Source organism: Mytilus edulis, chromosome 6, assembly GCF_963676685.1.
Source record: "Mytilus edulis chromosome 6, xbMytEdul2.2, whole genome shotgun sequence".
Lineage (NCBI taxonomy): Eukaryota > Metazoa > Mollusca > Bivalvia > Mytilida > Mytilidae > Mytilus > Mytilus edulis.
The window spans coordinates 86,588,355-86,599,959 of record NC_092349.1 but is presented as its reverse complement, the minus strand read 5'-3'; positions in this window follow the sequence as shown (position 1 = coordinate 86,599,959).

Sequence of the window (11,605 nt, the reverse complement as noted above, 5' to 3'; positions counted from 1 at the left end):
CATGGCTTACATATTCCTGCAAAAGTTTAAAAAAAAAATAAACAAATTTTACAAGGCCAATATAAACAAAGGAAAAATTTATATCGGATGTAAATAAAATAAAAAAAAAACGCCCTGGTAAAATCCAGATTAAAATATTCGGAATTTTACTTACATGTATTAAAGGGGAAGAAAACAGGTCTGACAGATGGGAAATTTCAAGTCAGTCAAGATATTCATGTAATCAGAATATGGAATAATCATAAACAGACAAAAAAATCGAGTTCATTTATCTGCAACTTGTGCATTTTTTCTTTGATTAATTTGACCTCCTATGGCTATTAATATTTTTTTTATTTCTTCAAAATATTGGCCTAGTCATCATTTTTTTTTTTGTGTCATTTCGTACATTTTAAAACTGCTCTAATTTTTTACATATAATAAACTCATCATAGATAATGATATATTATATTTCAATGTGCTAAGTGCCTTCTATCATTTTTGTTTCGTTTTATATATGTACATGTATTGGTCTTTTGTTCGGAAATATATGACTGTAATTGACAAATACAATGTATGTGTAAGGTCAAATAAAAAATATATGTGTTTTCTACAATGTACTTCCCTATATTTAAGCTTAAAAATAGCCTACATGTACCTTAAAGTTTGTTTTGCCATTTTTCATTAGCACTGTTTTTAAAAGTAAGGATTTCCCTCCTACACTCACTAACTACATAAGCTGTATTGCTTTCGGAAAATAAAGTATTATTATATTATACATGTACGTACCTACTCTTTTTTTCAAAGATGTACAATGTAATAGGAAACACACACATTATTTTATTTGGCATCGGCAAACCTGCCCGTAATTACAAGTTTTGAAATTCATCGAGTGCTTTTAACATTTGTAGCTTCAAAGCTTGTTTATGGGGTAATTTCTTTTAATTTCACTGCATTTTTTCTTGTATCCCAGGTGCTTTTGACTTGAAAAATGCCGTACACACATATCATCCAAGTAGGCACGCCACAGTGGGGGGAGAGCAAGCACCTGAACATGGTTATGTTTATCAATAGTACTGTTTCAGCGGACCCTAGTCATGCTAGTGGCCATCTTGTAGGGTAAAATGATTCTTTCAATGTTGAAGACCGTCGGGTGAATGTCAAGATGGAGAACAGGAATAAAGGCCCTATTCATTGATAACTTGTATATGTTCTATGTATTGTGTGCGATTTTGTCCTTTGCACACTTGCCACAAAAACATTTATAGGTACATGTAGGATTGGAATTCTGGGTAAAAAAATTACAGGACAGGAGTTTGGAGTAAAAAATAGGCAAGATGACTGAGCAACTGGGCCAACAAAAATAAGATAAACTTGTAAAAATGCAGGACAATTTTTTCATACCCCCCTTTAAAAATCAAATGGTAGCTCCCTAACTGCATATATATATATATATATAACAGTTATAGTCTCTATATTATATATATATATATATATATATAGACTATAACTGTTAAGTGTCTTTAAAAAGTATTTGTACAAGGCTAGGAAAATAGGTGTATGCGAGCTTTTTTTTTTGTCTTTTTCCTGCAATTATTTCTGTATTTTATTTATATTTTGAAAGACACAAAAAAGCCATAAATAAAGTCATTTGCTGCAAAATGTCATTGCAGCAGTTCCACAAAAATGGATGTTGATTTGAGGAGCCAAAAATCAGATGTTGATTTGGATAGATATAGGAAGATGTGGTGTGAGTGCCAATGAGACAAGTCTCCATACAAATAACAATTTAAAAAGTAAACCATTATAGGTTAAAGTACGGCCTTCAACACGGAGCCTTGGCTCACACCGAACAACAAGATATAAAGGGCCCCAAAATTACTATGGATGCTTGTTTTATATAATGATGCTTGTTTTATATAATGACATATATAAATTGGGTGTCGATATGAGTCTGACATTTATTATATACTGCATGTGTACATGTACCTGTTCTGTAAGCTTGGCAGGCTTTGGGCAATAGACACATATTAGGGAAAGGGCACAACCTGAATTACATGTACATGTAACTTACCACTTCCAACAGGTATCAAGGATTGATACAAGAAAAATAGTTCTTTTGAAGTTTTAAAGTCAATGGCTCTATCTCCTTTACACTTTGATGAATGGACTGGATAGGCACATTTCGAACTGTTTGTTTTCCAGTAAGTCCCAAGAGAATCTCTATGGGCTTGGCAAATCAGTAGTAATTGCCTGCAGGCTGCATCAACATCAAACAATCCGGCGCGATACAGTATCAGATCCTGCTCATTTACATTTGAACCTGTAGTACACACTTTTAGATATCTAAGGTGGGCAACAACATCTTTCTGGCAATCAAGAAAATGGATGATATGGCCAGAACAGTCTCCTAACCTGCTGAAACTGCAGGAGTCATTTATTCCCTCCATTTTCTTGTATACAAATGCAGTAAATGAATCCGCAGTAAATATATTTTTTTAATTTATTTTTTCAATAAAAAGAGTTTTATCACAGTCTTTGTGTGTTTTCCCCAATATTGTAATTTATTATCATTGATAGAATATTAATTGTAATATTTTATTGACAAAATAACATATTCATTGAAAATATTCCCACTGGTATTCAAAGGGAGGTAATCCAGATACTAGTTTTATGATATATTTCAAACAAAGAAATAGGCACTAATAATGTAGATCCCAATATTTTTTTAGTTTAATAGTATGAATTACACATTTATCTTACTATCTAAACAATTTTTACCTTTCAAATAAATGTGGAACAAAAAAAAAACAATTTTAAAAATTGCACTTTTACAATGGACATGAAGGGTAAAACCAGGTACTAAAACCTCCCAAATTTTTAGACTATATCAAACTTTCATCCAAAAAATAAATACACACCATTTGTTACATCTAATGACAAGGACATTTAATGCAAAAAAACTAATTTCAAGAAAATTTAATGTGCCAACATTTATGCATCCCTTGCCTGGTTTTCAAATGGACAGCCTCTTAAAGAGTGTCACGGGGTACACATGTTTGTAAACGCTGAATAGAAACCCTTCCTGAACATGGACAGTTGAGTAATAACATTACATAATAACAAACTGTAAGCATAAGTTGGAAATTAATTAAATCATCCGTGAACATTTTTAGTTGGGCTACAAAAGTTTTCATTATTTTGTTCGAACATGTTGTGTTTTTGTAATCTGTTGTGTTGTTAATATAGAGAAGAGTTGGTGTTTACAGCATCCTATTTTCTTTTATTGATCTTTTGTTAATCCATTAATACAGGTTATAAAAAGGGGGCTACACAAAAATACATACAAGTAGTGCTATTATTTTGACACAGATTTTTATTTAATACATATTCAACCTTGTTTCCTTTTAACATATTTTGTTTGCTAACCAGGAAGCAGTGTCAGTTTAAGTCGAAATTCCAAAACAATAAATTTGTAACCTCTCCTTTTTTCTATATATCTGTGTCTACATATTTGTATAATAATAGTATATATGTACATCAAAATCTTGTAAGGTAAGAAACAATATCGTATTTATTTTAAAAAGAAATATTTTTTATGATGCTTATGAACATAATAATGAATAAGGTAAGCCAAATATGAGTCATATACGCGTTTTTATATAAGGTAAATGTGTTTGCAATGTTTCAAGCTCAACATCAGCTTAATCGTTCCTTTCTTTTCAAAAATGCAATTTCTCTTTACAATGGTAAGCAATAGCTCCATATAATTTTTTTTAAATGAATTTACCACAGAAAATGTAGGCAGTAGATCGCAAACAATTCTATTTTTCCTATAATTTCTATTTCATAGGTGAATATATGTTATTTTAAAAAGACATATTAATTATGAATTATAGATTTAATATTCAATATGTTTATATAATATAACATTGTAGTCACGCAGACATGAACCAAGTTTAAAAAGTACAGGATTAAAACAAAATTACATAATAGGTGGCTATCGTATTTCTACCCTCATGCTTTTTAAATCAATATCCTTTAACAACGTGTATGTGTTGATAGTTTTTGATAAATTTATGATTTACAATACATGAATAATTACACATTTGAACACTTTAAATGCATTGAGGGGTATATTGAAGTTTGTTCTAACTGTTCTTTAGTTTTGCAATGGTCCTTTTGTGGTAAATCATTTGAAGAATAGTTGTGTTTGCACAATTTTTATAATAGAAATTCAATGTTATAAAGGATAAAATAATACTTTATATATAACGACGAAACACGGTTATAATTCTTAGTTTAACTTAATTATGAATGCGTTATCTTCATGATCTAGGTGACGTGTTCTCACTGAAAGATTCAAAATGTGATGATACTGATGGCATCGCTACGATTTAACGTGATAAAAGACAACGTAAATTATCATCTTATCGAAGCAACGACTAAAATATGCTGCTATAAGAAACATAAAAGAAAAGCAAGTGGAGGCAAAAATGTGTTTCCAGCCGGAGGCTCTACATTTCTTCTCTTTACGCTTTTGTGAAACATTTCTGTGTTGTATTTTTTTTTTTAATTCAAGTTTCCAATTATCAGTGTATGATTTCTGGTTATGTTATTGTCTTGTCTACTGCACTGTTGAGAAACTGTCTGTATTCATAGTTTCACATGTTCACAATTGAAGACGGTTGACACTTACAGGTTCTGCAGTTCAACGATTTTAATAATACCGTACACTTAATGCAAGAGGAAAGACATTTGATTATCTACCATTGATTAGAGCATGCTTAACAATAATCAATAATCAGATTTCAAATTGGCAATCATCTGATTTCATATATAGTGACCGATTTTTCCTAAAAAATATGAGCTTAACCTCGATGTCTGGTAGCATAATGTTGATACTTTCTAGTTTCATTGTCTGTAGTTTTGTTGTTTTCGATTCGACTGCCAGCTTTTTATACCTTCTTGGTCACAAGTGGTCAGCTTCAAGAAACATTTATATATACTACATTATTGTTAATGAACTTTACCTTGGTATAATCAGTACACACATATCCTTCTAAACAGTTTTGATTTCAAAATCTTATTACCAGAATATAAAGTATACACTCAGGCATTTATTCTACTTAACATATTTAACATTCTGTAGTGTACCAACAATGAAATATATAGGGACACAGTGATATAAAGATTACATTCTGAAGTCTTCATGAGAGATTAATTTTGCTATCACATTTTGTTATATGTCAATCACAAGGACAAACGTGCGTTTAGAAAACAAAATAAGGGGTAAATGTTTGCAAACGAACAAGATATCACGGTGTATTCCTTTGTTTAACCTTATTTGTTCCAGGGAGTAATATAAATTGACTTTTCGATCATGTGTCAATCTTTTGTTCAGGCAATGAATGTTCCAAAATAAAAAAAAATCTTGGTAATGAAATATTAAATCTATAATATAGGACATATTTTTTACAATTTGCAAAACGTCTAAAATAAAACAAAATTGATCCATTATGTCTGTTGAAGTTATTTGGATTCATATGTTTAATACATTGTTTAAGGTGGTATGGGAGTCTTAAATAAAAACGATAGAATTTTCTCATACTTTGCCAAAATGTAGTATCTATTGATATACGTTCATTTTCCCATTTATCTTTTTATTTATTGTAAACCTGTCGTGTTATGTTGTCATTTAAATATCATTATTAACACTGCAATTAAAGCGGGAGGTTTCGCATGCCACAAAACCAGGTTCAACCCACCATTTTTTTCATAAAATGTCCAGTACCAAGTCAGGAAAATGGCCATTGATACATTATAGTTCGTTTCTGTGTGTGTTACATTAAAGTGTTGTGTCTCTGTTGTGTCGTAGTTCTCTTATATTTGATACGTTTCCCTCAGTTTGAGTTTGTAACCGGGATTTGTTTTTTTCTCTATCCATTTATGAATTTTGAACAGCGGTATACTACTGATGCCTTTATTTATTCAAAAATATAATAAAAATGATAGGTCACAGCGCATTTTCTTAATCTACAGGTTGTGACAAAATGACACATTTTGTTTGGATATCGATTATACAGGGGAAAACACTATTTTGTGATTAGAAACTAAATTAAATGAAAATTCATATTAGATATCTGCATTCCTGCATCTAACTTTGCTAACTTGATAGACAGTATGGACCATAGGTTCTCTGTTTTTTACAATCCAAGATGGCGAAAGACACCCATAGCACCTTTAATATCTAGAAGGAAGTTTATACTCTTATTTCGTATGAATTATTTCAAAATAAGTTTTATATAGTATAAATTTCAATAAAGTAACCGGGATCTTCACATAAATGGATATCATTTCACTTGTATTTCGTAAGTTTAATAATATATGTGGATTTACATGAACTATTCAATAACGATAGAAAATGATTCAATTCTTTAGGTTTTCCAATTTCACTAAATATTATTTGAATTTATCAAAATGATAATGGTTTGCATACTAACGTTGTGCATTGTACCAACAATCAAATATACGGACATAATGAAAAAAAGATTACATTCTGAGGTCCTCGTAAGAGATCAATATTTCAATCGCATTTTGTCTCATTACAATCCGTCTCTTGAACGAATGTGCGTTGGTATATATGATGTTGTTATGATTCTTTCTACTTGCATAACTGGTTTAAAATTTATAGTCATGTAATCTTAAAACAATACGTTTAAATTGAAAATTGTATGTCATATTGGTACTAAAGAAATCAGACATCGGACTAGGACTTCTCTTAAACTGAATTTTAATGTGCGAATTGTTATGCATTTACTTTTTTACATTGGTTAGAGGTATAGGGGGAGAGTGGAAATTTCATAAACAGTTTAACCCCGCCGCAATTTTGCGCCTGTCCCAAGTCATGAGCCTCTGGTCTTTGTTAGTCTTGTATGATTTTTCATTTTAGATTCTTGTGCATAATTCAGAGTTTAGTATGACGTCCTTTATCACTGAACTAGTATACATATTTGTTAAGGGGCCAGCTAAAGGACGCCTCCAGATGCGGGAGTTTCTCGCTACATTGAAGACCCGTAGTTGTCTGCTCTATGGTCGGGTTGTTGTCGCTTTGACACATTCCCCATTACCTTTCTCCATTTTTTATTATCATTTTTATTTACCCGGAATTCATATTCAGGAAAATTTACAGAATTGTACTAGGTATAAATTGCATCATCTAGTAAAAACATTATAGTGGTCAATCGAAACCAGAAAAGGGAATTACAGATTCATAGCTTGTGACAGCCAACTGTTGTGGTATTAAACATGGTTGTCAGATCTTCTGGATTCCTTAATACTGGATAGTGGAGTAACAACAGATGGAAAGAGGTTGTCTCACCAGATAAGAACTAAGCAGAAACAGAATTTCTATGTTAAATGAAGAGTGACAGACATTTATTGATGACAATCAACGAATTACAAATTCCGGGGATAGTAAATTCACTTAAAGAGTGTGATGGGGAAATCACAATTTTAAGCGCTGAACCCTCCCTGAACATGGACAGTGTAGTAACAACGTTACATAATAACCAACTGTAAGCATACGTAAGGAATAGATTGAATCATCAGGTTGCAGCCGATGTGAACATTTTAAGTTGGGCTATAGTTTTCATAGTTTTGTTTGAACATATTTTTTGTTTTATTACGTTGTGTTGTTCTTATAGGGAATTGTGGCTTTCACTAAACTTATTTTATCTTTTTCTAAGTATCTTTAGTTAATCCGCTATAAAGGTAAAAAAAGGGGGGGGGTCAACAATAAATAACAGTAACGAAGTGTTTGTCATACTTTCATTTGTAATGGTGTTTTTTTCTAAAATATTTGGCAAAATTCACCATAGATAGAAATTGATGTTGATGATAGATCTTTGACATTCATTTACCGCTGTGTTCAGATATTGGCGATTTAGATATATATTGATTTGATATTGTATAGACACTTGTCCAATGTTCACGACTGTCTGCTGACGTCTAGAAGTCTTTTGAGTTTTGTACATCGTTTTATTACTATCCTATTTATTTTGATTCGAGCGTCACTGATGAGTCTTTTGTAGACGAAACGCGCGTCTGGTGCAAATATTAAATTTTAATCCTGGTATCTGTGATGAGTTTATTGACGTTTATCACACATCTTTTTCAATGCATTTTAAATCTTTAAAATTACAATTTCGAAATTATAAATCAAGTTAAAGGATCAAAATATTTAGGTCATCAAACTTTTTCAAATGCTTTCAGGAAAGAATTCGATGATTTGAAATAAACATTTTAGTTGAATACACGACTTATTATGTTTAGAGGTTACTTCATCTTTGCCACGATTGTGTTATTTGGGTCAATACAATCCTACGTTATCAAAATAAATTCAAAATGAAATAATTTGCATTCCAGTATTGAGGTTTTAATAATATATTCTTTTCAGTTCTTAAACAGTCACTTCGTTGTTGAGCCTTCACACAATTTGTAATAAACTGAAGTAATCTATGAATCACTTATTTATTTATTTTTTAATCTTCGTGAACATGGTGATTGATCTGTTTGGTTGATAGATGTACTTACAAAGGTTAAAGTCACTACAGAAGCGTGCTGTAGAAAGAAAATAATTATCAATACCATATTATCTTTATTTCTAAAATTCGGGTTTCCCTCGCGAAATAATTTTTTTACCTGAGAGTTCATCTATTATAAAAGCATAAACCAATATATTGCCAAAACGTGTATTTTGATAAACATGCGTAAAGCGATTCGACGAGCGAAACACCACATAATATAATATAAAAACATAACAAATTGTGCAGTGATATTGGACATATAGTTAATTCTAATAATATGATGAGATTAACCGATAATTCTTCATTAATACCAGCTCTGCTATGTTAAAGGGTAGGTTACCATACAATAACGACGGTACAGTTAGGAAATCACCAAATGAATTTCTAGAGAATTTCATATACTTTTTCGAAGTTTAACTGTTCGAAACAAAACATAATCGACCTCTTCTAATTCTGCGAATAGAGCTATTATATCTTATTCAAAGTAGTTAGCATTAGTGTTTTCTAAAATAACCTATCGCTGATTATATTACAACAGTTCTATATTTAATAAAATTCATTAAACATTATTTCAAACCAGGTAGTCTAGTGTCAATTTACGTATAAATTTCATAACGCTAAATTTAAAACCCGGTATATTTTTCATGTATATTTATTTTTACATATTTGTAAAGCAGTAGTGACGAGGTAAGAAAAACAAATGATTCATAATTTTAAGAAGAACTATATGTGTATAATGCTGAAAATATTTATTATCTTTATTGTAACGGGGTAATGTTCGTATCTTCAAAGAGTGGCTCCAAACAGACTACACAGTTACCTGTTATGTCTTTTTATTATTTTTTATTTTTTATTTGTTTGTTCAATTTACGTAAACCCAGAATTGTGATTTCCGTGTGTAAAACGCGTCTGCCGATAATTATTATACTTTCAGATGTACGCGGATACAAACTCAATTAAAAGCAAACAACATTTTTTTCCCAAAGTTCCCCCGCCGATACAATTTCATAATCTGTACAAGGGTAGACTCAAAATATATATTCTTAATAAAGTTCTAAAATAAATGTATGCAGTATATCATAAACAATGTTATTTTCCGTGTAATATATATTTTCTAGGCACATATATTCTAGTTTAAAAGGAATTGTTAATTATATGATTATATGTTATATTCAATTTGTCCATATCATGTAACATTGTATTCATGCAAACATGAACCAACTTTAAAAATGACAGGTTAAAAACAAAAACAAAAAGCATATTAGGTGGCTATCATATTACTTCCTTCACGCAATTTAAATTCCATATCTTTTCACAACTATACGTTTATAGTTTATGAATGATATATTTGTGAATTACATACTTTAAACGTTTTAAATTAACTGTTGTGTGTTAAAATATTCATTCAACCTATTTATAAACCTGTTTGGTTCATATAGAATACGTTTTTTTTTTTTGGGTGAAGTTTCGTTTTAACAAGCGAATCATATTAAACTTTGATACTTTTAGACATCCATTTAACATACAGCCGATAACGTTTTAAGCTTTCACTTTGTCATGTGCTTATATTCTATTCTAAATAGTCGAACAATGTCACTGTATTTTATATCTGTATATACTTATTATTTGTTAGATTTGTAATTATTAACGTAACAGAACCCAAATTGAACCCAATTAGCCTTTATTTAGCAAAATAGCTGTAAAAATCTTATAAGTTTTCGTAGAGTATTAACAACTTTTATGATTTGACATTATGTCTTTAAAAATACCTTATTATATTCACATATTCACAAATTGTTTACAATATGCATCAACAGATAAGAATTTACTGAACAAATGTAAATCTACATAAGACATTTAAAACATAAGACATACGATATTTCATTTCATTAAAGCCCCCACCTGGGGTATGTTAGTACAACATTTTTTAACAAACAATAAAAATGTGAACATATTTACATTAGAACAACATGGTAAACAAAGGTGCAATAATAATATATATAATTAATATTTGACAGGAAGTACAAATTGGCAGCAGTCCTTTTCCGCCAATTACTGTTTTTCAGGGGTATCATTTGCGCCAAATTCTGTTTTTCAAATGTATCAAATGCGCCAATATTCGGAACTCATTTGCGCAAAATCTACCTGTACACATACCTATCACAAATATTACTCATTGATATTATATTTATTCTTATTTTTGGCTTAAAAAGTATCATATGTTCGGAGATATTTCCCCATGAATATGAGCATCGGGAGAGAAATGACTTAAAATGCATTTGACAGTCATGGTACAGAGAGAGAATAAAACTTATTGCTTTGCTGAATATATATATATACAACTCGTCTAAACATCAACCAAACAATGTTAGATCTGTAAATTTGCTTTCGCAAATTTTTTGTTCTTCCCTGGCCGGTATTCGAACCCATGCTACTGAGATATCGTGACACCAAATCGCCTGTACTGCAGCCGTCCCGCTAGACCACACGACCACCTGGGCTTCACAAAAATAAAGCTTTCGGTGGCCGTGTGTTACCTTTCCTCGTCTGTTTTAATCTATCGTCGTACTACAGTACATGATATATAAGGCATGGATATGTTATTGTTATAGATCAGCTCAATTATCTATAGTAAAGGATCCTACAAATTAATGCAAGATACAGTCACAGAAAATAATTATATTTATAAGTACGTTTGAGTCTGACAACTCTACAACAGATTTATCCATCGGATCACCAGCAATGATGGTGATACATGGCTGTGTACATAATGTATACACAACTCAACATCAACCCAACAATGTTAGATCTGTAAATTTGCTTTCGCAAATTTTTTGTTCTTCCCTCGCCGGGATTCGAACCCATGCGATATTGGAAAAGAGAAGAAAATAGAAGCTTTTCCTGATTATGTTTTAGCCACATATGTTGATGACGTAGTGCTTTGTTCCCACCACGTTTATGGGTTTTATTATTATTAGGAATTATTATGAATTGTTTTATGCATTTCAACCTTCAATGTTTGTGTTTTTGGACCATAA